The following is an 11,937-nucleotide window of genomic DNA, read 5'->3' as shown; positions in this document are numbered from 1 at the left end:
AATATGGAATATTACAATCTACCCCTCTTATAAGGATTTCGTCCTCGGAATCAGCAGAAGAGAGCACTAGGGATCTTCTAGCCAACTTTTCATTTCCAAATAACCTCAATTTTCCATAATCTCAAATAAATCTTGTATTCCTTGTATAATAAAACTTTTATAGGAGCTTCACCGTGCACCACTGTTCCATTCACCTCTTTTGACCAATTTCTCAATAGAATCACTTTTTACTGATCGCGAGAAAGAAGAATAGAAAGAAAGATAGAGAGAAGAAAATAAAGATAGATAAAGAGAGAAATAAAGAAACAGATTGACTTCGGTATATGCCACTCATATTTTAATCGCATTGCAGTCCACTGTCGTCCTTCGTAATTTCATCACATCGCCTTACTTTGACTTGGACAGGATACTCAACTTAACTTGATTGGCATACCTTCGAATATTTGGAATGATAAAATCATAGAATTTCAAAAAGAAGAGACTTTGACACCATGACGGAACCAAAATCTGAATTTGAGAAAAAGTATTGTTGAAATAAAAGAATAACTGAGAGATCAATATGATCAAACGAACTTGGTATTGCGTGTCCAAATTAAGACACTACTAAAGGTTGTTAACCTTCATGTATTCACAACACACACAAGTGATGGTGTCCCATCCAACTCCTATCACACAGACAGGTATACCTTGTGTCCCCTATAGTTAGAGTTGTTCATCTCAGTCAAAATACAAGAATATCAAAAGAATCCAAAATCAAATGAATAAAAGTGGAAAGATTTCAAAGCTGATATTTCTGAAAAAAATGAAATCCAGAGAACAAAAATTTTGACACCAAATGAGCAAGTGGTGTCACATCACCAAGAAACTATCCACCAGATAAGAAAAGTGGAAGTTCAATATCACAACTTGACAGAGCTATCAAAACCTGAACAATAGGCTTCATGACAACCTCTGGCACATTTAAAACACAGTTATGATTGAAAATGAGTGTTAGGGAATATATCCTCTAACAGATATCCCTTTATGAGAGAAGCCAAAAGAAATTATAGAAAGAGAAGGTATTGCCAAAGTCTTAATATTTATCTTCAATTTGAACTATCCTGTTGACTCGTCATCCGATTCTAGACACTTCTTCATGTTTTAAGGATATCGATAATCTTCATCATCGTCAAATCGTAGTCTCGAAAGATTCCACAATAGAAGTTTTGCAATTGCCAGGAGTTCCATCCAGCTCAGCACAACCATCTCAAACGAATACGCCTTATCTTAACTTACTCGTTGGTACTATATCCGATAGTCCAACAGGAACTCGATATGAGCTCAAACGTCCTCACATAGCTATACACACTCCTACACACTCTCGTTTCTAGTTTACTATAACCTCAGCTCTGATACCAACCTGTAACGCCCCCAAATCCGAGGTCAGAAGATTTGGTCGTCACTATGAAACCTCAATCCAAAATAACCTGTTTAATCAAAATTAAATGCCAGCGGAAGATATTTATCATAAATGACCCCAAACTAATCCAAGATCTTTTAAGGTTACAGTTCTAGAAACTAGATATCCAAATTCCACAAATAAATTTTTCACTTTCTTTTAAAACTCTTTTCAATAAATTCCAACTCAAAACTAAACCCACTAGTATAACTTCGAAATGAAGTATACTAGGCCCAAATAAAATATACAACTATATATAATATAATATAAACAACTTTATACAGTAAAACTTACACTAGTCCGTAAACCCTGGACCAACCACCTTCCAAAAGCTTCTTCTTTGCTTCCTCGAATTACGCAGCTAAACAGCGCAAGCTAATCCTCACTGGAGGTTAAATTTGAAAACAGGCAAGTATGAGCGAAAGAAATGCTCAGCAAGTTAATTATAACATATATAGGGTCGTTTTGATATAAAACTGACATCTGCATCAGCGCAGAACATTTAAAAATCATAATTGCTGAATCATAAAATTATAGTAGTGGAACCCCAGAATTGATTCCTTAATTGTATTCAAAAACCCTTTTTATATTTTCCAGCGACGTGCTTCAGCAAGACTTTGAATCATAACGAGAATAAAACTCGTAAAACAGTGTTTACGGAAATATCGTAAACCACAATAACATGAAACAATGATTATGGATTGAATCATAAACTTTACTCAAAACCAAACTCTTGAGATTAATACTTATTTTGTTGTCATATCAAATTAGATATCAATACGAACTTTGATGCTAACAACATTCCATACTGAAGTCAACCCCAATCATCTGTACTAATACCACATTTGATATTTAACAACAACATAAGTATCAGCATAAATCAGAATCTGAATCAAAACTGCATTTCACCGTTAATCCAAAACAGAAACAGTTGATAAATCATTTATTCTATGAATATCAAAACAATATCATACTTTAGATTGGAATCCTCGAACGACGGTGTGTTGCCGCCGGTGATCAGCCGCGGAGCAACACCGGTATGCCGAAGCATATCCAACTAAACAAAGGGGCACCCAAGGCACATATCGGCCTAGCAAGGTGTTATATCCTGTATAACACAAAGCTCACACTGGACCGCTGCCACGACCTCTTACGCAACCATCCAATCTTAAAAACATTTTATTGAGAGGGGTCATAATACTCGACACCCTTAAAAACTTTTATTCCCCCATTTACTTGGGCAGAAAAACCAAAACAACATCATCTTTCTCAAAATCCAAAACATTTGTAAATCCAATAAGTTGAGAAGTAAAATCACTTAGCTATTCTGAACATAGAATAGCAGAAGAATATTTGCATGATAATTCAGCGATATGTAAAACATTTATCGATTCTAAACTGAGAATAGGAAAAGCAACACTTGCATGATAAGATTTAAAATAAATATCACTTGAACAATAAGTGATGATAGGGATACTTGCATAATATGAATCGAATTAAACGTCACTTGAATGATAAGTGAGGTTAGGGTACTTGCCTTTGGGTTTTAGTAGTTAGTCACACTCGCAAAGACGCATCTATTCGGACATTCTGTCTCAAGACATCTCCGTCCTGCTTTTCAATACCTTACTGATATGCTGCTCCTGCGATTGCTAGAAGCCAGATATCCACTTCCATTCCATCTCACTCTTTATCCAACATCTTGTCTTGATCAACTCGAATGATCCGCATCTATAATTAAAATATAGAACTTTAATTGTCTAATCGATAACCACTCGACGAACTACGCGTCAAAAGCCTAATGTCTACCCATACGATAGCCCACACATAAACGAAACAGTCAAACACAAGACTCTTGACCCACATACGCACATAATTCACATAGCACGTAAGCACATAACTCATGTATCACATAATTTATAACACACATCCCTCGATTCGTCAAAAGGTTCGACTCGGTATGTTTAAAACTGAAATCAGGTCAAAAATATGATTTATCGATGAATTAACGACTCAGAATCATTCGTAAAGCAAGTGACCTTTCGAAAAAAAAGGATTTGGGTCTTGAAAGTATTTTTATTGAAAGCAGAATATTTTTCTGAGTCTATACGCGTTCGTTTCGTATTAAACGGACGAACGGTTGATTTTCTACGAATAAAATACGAATAATTCAATTAATAATAGTATTAATTGAATATTTAATACTCTATAGATATTTTTAAAAGCCCAAAATAATTATTAGGAATTATTTGGCTTAATTATAAATAATTATATTTTATTTAACCATTTATAAATAAAATTAATTGATTAAATGAATTAATCAATCAATCAAATCCATAAATAATTAACTAAAATAAATTATAAATAATTAAATCAAATTTGAATTTTTTTTGAAAATAATAAAAGAAAATAATTTTTGGAATTAAAATAATTCAGTTAACTATTTAAAATAATTAACTAAATTAATTTTTGAATTTAAAAACAATTTTTGGAATTTCAAATGAATTTTGAATTATTTTCTGAAAATAATTCCCAGAAACATGTTTTGGAAAGGGGTCATCTTCTTTGATGGATCAAACAGGATATTGAAGGAGAAAGATGACCGGAAAACTTTGAAGAACTCGCCGGAATCCGGCAACCTTCAACCAAATCCGGCAATCCCCGTTTTGGTCAAAAACGAGTGCTAACACCACGGTTTTTAATCGTCTTCGATCTACAATTCAACCAGCAGCAACAATAACACAAAAATCATCTCATATCATCCCTGTAGCTCCGAATCAGACCACCATCACCATTAAAACCGACATGGAGCTCAAGAACTCCGGCGAAATCGCGAAACAAGCCAAAACTCCACCAAATCTTGCAATTTATATATCAAAACGAAGCTAAAATCATGTATAATCTATTCCTATCATCATAATCAACAACCAATTAACGTATAACCCAAAATATTGAAAAATACAAACTAACAAAACTAAAAACTCGACTATAGCCCTCCGGCAATAGAACGAACACAAAAATGGTATGAATCGACTCTAAATAACATGTTAAAGCTAATCATAACATCAAAAACAACCAAAAACTCCTGAAAATCAAGAACCCAATTCGTACTAAAATGATGAACTACGTTTTTTGAGCATTACTCCACCTGAGTTGATGATTCTGGTATCAAAATAACGGGCTCGAAGAGAGCTTCGATTCGACTACTAGATCGTCAAAAACGGAGCAACGGATCTCCAGATATCGCAAGATTAAGATCAAGAATGGATTGAAACCTCCAAGAACAAGTTCTTGATTTTTGTTTTTAATAAAAATAAAAATGAAATAAAAGAATAAATGGGCTATTTATATTTTCTGAAAAATAAATACCCCAAAATCAATTTAGGGTGTTTTTATTCCCTAATTAAAATAATTAAGTCCCAAAATTATAATTACGGGGAATAATTTTAAAAACAGTAAGATGTAAAATTCGTATCAAAATTTCCCAAAAATTGCAAATATTTCAAAATTGTAGAAATACTGGGTATTTGAAATACGATTGATTTTATAAAAATAAAAACACAAATTTTGTAGGGTTTGACGTCCCGGTGGGGTCCTGGTTCATTAATTTTTAAAACACAGAGACGATTCCTAAATTAACAGAAAACCCCGAATACCCATAAAATACAACCAGACTCACATAAAACGAGTAACGTAAGTAACCACGCGTATAATTTGTGGATCGATTCATATAAATACATTTTAAACACGTAACACGTATCCTATTGGATCATATAGGATTCAAAAATAGGTTACTTAGCCACTAAGTAATTATTAATACGATACAATTTAATATCAGATTTGGATAACTCTCAAAACTGGGCTTCTTATAAAATACCTTATACGAAAATAATGTAAAAATATCCCGTCTCTCGAGAATACGGGTTTTATTGATTACCGAAATAACTATCGTATCGAAAATTTTGCGTCGGCCGCACACGGGTCAAACCGTAATCCGGATTGAAAAAGTCAAAACACGGAAAATGTCCGGAATTACCAGATTAGATTAGGAAGGAGTTTTCGGAAGAGTTTCGGGTTATAAAAACGCAAAAACGGTTGAAGTCGGACGATTCCCGGCTTTATAAAATAATTTTGGTAATTATTCAGAAAATAATTAATAATTCATAAATCAATATAAAATCATATAACAGTCCAAAAATTACCAGAAAAATATCACAATTATCTATATTTTATTCTGAACATATAAAAATTCAAATATTCAAATAATGTCACATATAAACACCCAAACATCAATTCCATTTATCAGATAATTCACCAAAATTCACATAAAATCACATAAACAATTCTAGATAATTATAATAATAAGATTTGAAAATATGGGATATTACAAGTGGTATCAGAGCAAAATCTGAAAGTAAACAGATTTAAGATCTTGGAAGAATGAATACACAGAAAATCAGTAGTATCAAAATTCCTACCTTTGACAAAGCTAACTAAACTCTTTGGAAAAAGAAATGTTGATGTTCATCAAGATGGCCAATTCACTCTACATTCAGATCCTCAAGGATGGACCTTTCATTCCTAAGGTTAGAATTGAGGAATCTACAGATGGAGACAGGATTATCCCAGCTCTTTATGCTCCAAAAGATCCTGCTGAGTATACTGATCCTGAAAAAGAGAAAGTATCCCTGGATAGTAGATTACAGTTAATATTAATTGAGTCACTTGACAATGTGATGTACAACAATATTGTCAACTGTGACACTGCCAAGCAAATATGGGAAAAGATTGAGATTCTCTGTGAAGGAACTGAAGAAGTTAGGTCAAACCAAAGAAGGATACTGATTTCAATGTATGAGGGTTTCATGGCTAAGCCAAAGGAAAGCATTACTGATGTGTTTGAAAGATTCAATAAGCTGATAAATGACATATAACTTCATGACAAATACTATGAAGCTGAAGAAGTGAATCTAAAGTTCCTGCTTACTCTCCCTGATCATTTGGAACAGAAAATCTCAGCAATCAGGGAAGGGAGAGACTTAAGCAGAATAACACTGGAAGTTCTATATGGAATTCTCAAAACATATGAACTAGAGATGATTCAAAGACAATCATTGAGATCTGGTCAAGGACATGTTGTGGATGGCTCAAGTGCTTTAATTGTAAATGAAAGTCAAACATCCAATGATGAACCAAGATCTCAAACTCCAGTTGCCTCAGCAAGAGAGCAAAGAACAAATGATTCACAAGAACAAGTCATTCTGGAATTGGAAAAAGATGAGTTCTATACTCTTGAAGAACATGATGAGCTAGATCATTCAATGGCTTATTTGGCTAGGAAATTCTCTAATATTAGAGTAAAGAAGCCAAGATACTTCAAGAATAAAGGACAGTCTTTCAACAAAGACAGCAGCTGGAAGAAAAAGGGAAGTACAATTCTGATAGCAAGAATGGCTACAAAACTGGATTTGTTGACAGATCTAAGATAAGGTGCTTCAATTGTGATGAACTGGGCCACTTTGCTACAGAATGCAGGAAACCCAAGAAGGTAACAAAAGATAAAGCTTATCTTGAATTTGAAGCAAAGTATGAAGCTCTTCTGAAGAAACAGCAAAGCAAAGCTTATATTGCAGAAGGTAAAAGTTGGGATGACTATGAAATTGATGAAGATGAAGAACTTGGAAACTATGCACTCATGGCTTTGGAGCAAGGATAATCATCCTCATCTATATCACAGGTACCAACTCTTACCACCACTGATTTAAATGTGAATCAATATAAGGAAAATGTTGAGAAGATGAGCACAGAAATGTTTCACATTCACACAAACATGGTTGCTGCTAATGAAGAAGTTAAAAAATTAACTAAGTTGAATGAGAAGCTTGAAAATGAAAAAAAAAAGAAACTAAATTATTGACAATGGAGCTTGAAGCTTTGAAATAAGAAAATGGTTATCTGAAGAACAAGCTCAAGTGTGCAAATGAGATTGAAGTTGTGCTAAGGGAAAAACTAGAGAAAAATGAAGTAAAGTTGAAGTCTTTCAATAATGTATCTGAATTGGTTGGTCAATACCATGAGAAAATCAAACCATGTACAAACATTTCTATTGGTCTTGATTATGATGCTTTGAACAACAAAAAGAAGAATATAAGGGACAAAGAGAAAGCAACATAGAATGAAAATGTTCTAGCAATGCTGAAAAAGGTTGGGTCACCTATGTTCAAGGCTTGTGAAGTAGACTTCAGTGAAGAAGAATTGATTATCAAGAAAGAAATTGCAGATGAGGATAATGAAAAGAAAAATGCAAACTCAACTCAATCTTCTAAGGCTGAAAAAAATCTCATAGACAATCAAAACACCAAGACTCATGTCAAAGGAACAAAGATTGAAGATACAGGAAAGAAGAAGAAAAATAGAATTGGGAAAATAGGGATAAACAAAATCAATGATCTAGCTTATGTTGCAGATGCTCCTGGAAAGAAGTGTGAAAAATGTGGCTCTATAAATCATCTAACTCACCTTTGTAAAATGGTTGTTAGTAAGCCAACTGAAGGAGCTTGTAAATACAATAAAGCTGATTTAAATGATCCCTACTCATTTTGTGATAAGTTTGACTACATCCCTTGCAACCTGAAAGTGATGAAGAGTTGCCACAAACTGAGAGTAGACCTTAAAGAAATAAAAATTGAGTCTACATCAGAAAGGGAAAATGCACAACAATCTTTGAACTCTATTTTATCTGAAATAACTCACTTTACTTCTGCTAAATCAGTTAAAAGAAGAAAGTACCTAACACTGCATGGGTCACTAAACATACTTGAATCTCATTGTGTGTAGGGCAAAGTGAAGAAAGTCATATGGATAATTGACAGTGGATGCTTTAGATATATGACAGGTGATAAGGCCCTACTATCACAGTTTGAGAAGAAAGCTGGCCCATTGGTGACCTTTGGAGACAACAGCAAAGGATTCACAATGGGATATGGCAAGATTGTTTCTGAAAATATTATCATTGATGATGTAGCACTAGTAGCTGGTCTTGAAGTGAATCTTCTCAGTGTTAGCCAATTTGTAGACAAAGGCTTTGAAGTTTTATTCAACAAAGAAGAATGCACTTTTATGATAAGTGGATTTTATATCCACTTGGAACGCTTTATTACAAGCTTAAATTGGTGTTTTGGACTCAAGTTGTTGGTATTTAATGTTTTTTTTGTGTTATTGCATTTCAGGTATCAGTTAAATGAAGAAATGAGCTTTTAAAGAACATATGATGAAAATTTATCAGATTTGGAATCCAAGGTCATTGTCAAGTTGTAGAGAATCTCATTAGCTTCGTGTGGGCAGTTGAATCGCCTAATTCTGATGAGTAGAACTCAATTTATGGCCAAAACAAGATTTATCAGAATTTTTCCAGACAGGCGTGTGTCGCGCGGCCGCCCGTTGGTGGAGGCGCCCGCCTGGTGTGCCGCGCGGCCGCCCGCTGATGCGCGGCTGAGTTCGCTGATTTCACTGAAAAAGCCATTTTTGAGTGGAATTTGACGATTTTAAGGGTTCAGGTCCAATATGGGCTTATATATATTTTAAAAAAAAGGTTTTCATCATCCGGGAATATTGGGATACCAAGGAGAAGACCTAGAAGCACAGAACAACTCTGAAAAAGAAGATCTTGTTTTCAACTTGTGATTCTTTGAATTAGTTATAACTTTGGATGCTCGTTTTCGTTCTTGTTGAACCTAGATCTCGTTTATTCATACTTTAATTATTATTCAGTTTATTAAGACCTTGTTTATACCATGCTTTCATTAGAACCCATGGTGACGATGAGTTCGATTATGAGCTAATCGTTATCATGGGATTCTAGCGGATTTACTTATGGATTTCAATAGTTAATTATTTGATATCTTGGTTTGTGGTGATTGATTGATATCCTAGTATTGGTTGTGCTTATTCGTCTTATGTGCGTAGCTAACATATAAGATAGCGTGTTAATCTCTATTGAAGCGGCAGTGAATATAGAGGTTTAGAACTTGCCATGCTAGCATAGGTTCATGTATTGTATGCATGATTAGTGGGTAACCCTAACCGTTTTACTTGCCCTATGTAATCAATATAGATAACTTATGCTTAAACCGTTATGTTGTCAAATTCTATAGACATATAGGGTCTCAATATAATTGGTGCATATTCAGCTTCTATCTCTTTTGTGGATGTCTGGTAGAATGGTACTCGTGCAACGAAAGTTGGCATTTATCAGTTTCATATTATCTGATTAGTGTAATCACCATCACATGCTAAGGTTAAGAACGAAAAGGCTATTAAATGAAGTAGTAATGAAGTTAGAATCCCATGTTTGTCATATATAGTAATTCCACCTCAATTCTCTTAGTTAATATTATTTAGTATAATCTCTTAGTTTAATCAAAACCCAATTTTTTATTTGTCTTAGCATTAAGCGATAACCATACATTGTTGCATAGGTGCATAAATTGAACTTAACCTAAACCAGTCTATGTGGGAACGAATCTGATTTATATCTTATACTACTTGCGAACACGTATGCTTGCGTGAATTTTAGCGCGTGTTTTTGCCCTAACAAGTTTTTGGCGCCGCTGCCGGGGACTTGGTATTAATTTTTAGTTTATGTCCTTGTCATCAGTGGTCGTTAAAGTTCACTGCCTCGGATTTTTTTACTTTCACGGTTTATTTGTTTGTGTTTCAGGTACTCATTACAATGGGAGATCCAGCAGCACGAACGAAAGCCTTGATGGATTTTTCTCAACCCAAGATCAATGACATTCAATCTAGCATTGTTAGGCCAGCTATCACAGCTAATACCTTTGAGATCAAGCCTGGCATAATTCAATGGGTGCAGAATTCAATCCAGTTTTGGGGTATTTCAACGGAAGATCCCAATATGCATATTAGGGATTTCATTGAGATCTGCGACACCTTCAAGTTCAACGGTGTTTCTGAAGATGCTATGGAGCTGAGACTGTTCCCATTCTCTCTGAGGGACAAGGCTAAGAGCTGGTTACACTCTCTACCAGCTGGTTCAATTACTACTTGGGAAGATCTTGCTTAGAAGTTTCTTACTAAATTATTCCCTATGGCGAAGATAGCTGCAATCAGGAATGCTTTTACTCAATTTACGCAGCAATCAGGAGAATCTTTATATGAAGCTTGGGAGCGCTACAAGGAGATGCTTAGGAAGTGTCTTCATCATGGAATGCCTGATTGGATGATCATCACTTGTTTTTATAATGGGTTGGGAGCACAGTCCAGACCCATGATCGATGCAGCATCAGGTGGAGCCTTATGGGCGAAGAGCTATAAGGAAGCTTATGATCTAATTGAACTGATAGCAGCTAATGAATATCAGTATTCAACCCATAGATTTCCATAGGGCAAGGTAGCAGGAGTTCTTGAAGTGGATACAACTATGGCTATCACTGCTCAACTGAAGGCGTTGCCTATAAAGATCGATTCTCTGGCTAACTATGGTGTTAAGCAGATAACCAGTGTTTGTGAGTTGTGTGCAGGTCTGCATACGACAGAGCAATGCGCTATATCTAGTGACTTAGCTCAGTTTGTGAGCAACTTTCAGAGATCGCAGCAGCCAGTTCCTGCCACTTATTATCCTGACAACTGGAATCATCCTAACTTCAGCTGGAGCAACAATCAGAATATGATGCAACAACCGTTCCATCAGTTTGGAAATAAGCTATTCAACCCTCCTGGTTTTCAGCAACAAATTGCACCAAAATAACAACTCCAAATTCAATAACAAAATCATGATGCAGGTCTATCTTCGAATGAAAAATCTGAATTGGAAGAGTTGAGGCTTATGTGCAACAACCAGGCTCTTATATGCCAAAGCCAGGCTATTTCTATCAAGACTCTGGAGAACCAAATAGGGCAAATTGTTAATGCCTTATTGAATCGACCACCAGGAACGCTTCCTAGTGATACAGAAACAAATCCAGGCAAGAGGGAAGTTGAAGAGCAGGTGAACGCCATCACCTTGAGGTCTGGAAAGGTCGCAAGCCCCCAAATTCAGCAAGACGAAGAGCCTAAAAATCTCAAGATTCAGAAAATGCAGTTGTGGCTGGAGAAGAAGTGTAGAAGGAAGCAGAGGTAGAACTAAGGAAGACTACTATGGAACACACTCCTCATGAGGGTAATACAGGGGAGAAACAGAAATATCCTCCACCTCCTTTTCCTAAGAGGCTGCAGAAAAAAAAAGATGGATAAACAGTTTGAGAAGTTTTTGGAGGTGTTCAAGAAACTTCATATCAACATACCTTTCGTTGAAGCTCTTGAACAGATGCCTAGCTATGTGAGGTTTATGAAAGGTATTCTGACTCGGAAAGTGAAGCTCGATGACTTAGAGAATGTTGCTCTAACGGAGGAATGCAGTGTTGTGCTGCAACAGAAGTTTCCTCCGAAGCTTAAAGATCCTGAAAGCTTCACTATTCCTTGCACCATCGAAAACTTGTCGT

General features: G+C 35.4%; 1 non-coding gene across 1 annotated transcript; it reads right to left on the bottom strand.

Moving 5' to 3' along the window:
* Positions 1–10,559: 10,559 nt before the first annotated feature.
* LOC141716232 (small nucleolar RNA R71) lies at positions 10,560–10,666 on the bottom strand. Its single transcript, XR_012572949.1, has one exon. It is a non-coding gene; the product is annotated as a small nucleolar RNA R71 (small nucleolar RNA).
* Positions 10,667–11,937: the final 1,271 nt, after the last annotated feature.

Source organism: Apium graveolens, chromosome 3, assembly GCF_009905375.1.
Source record: "Apium graveolens cultivar Ventura chromosome 3, ASM990537v1, whole genome shotgun sequence".
NCBI lineage: Eukaryota > Viridiplantae > Streptophyta > Magnoliopsida > Apiales > Apiaceae > Apium > Apium graveolens.
Note: the sequence above shows the minus strand (reverse complement) of the source record. Positions and strands in the feature narration are given on the sequence as shown.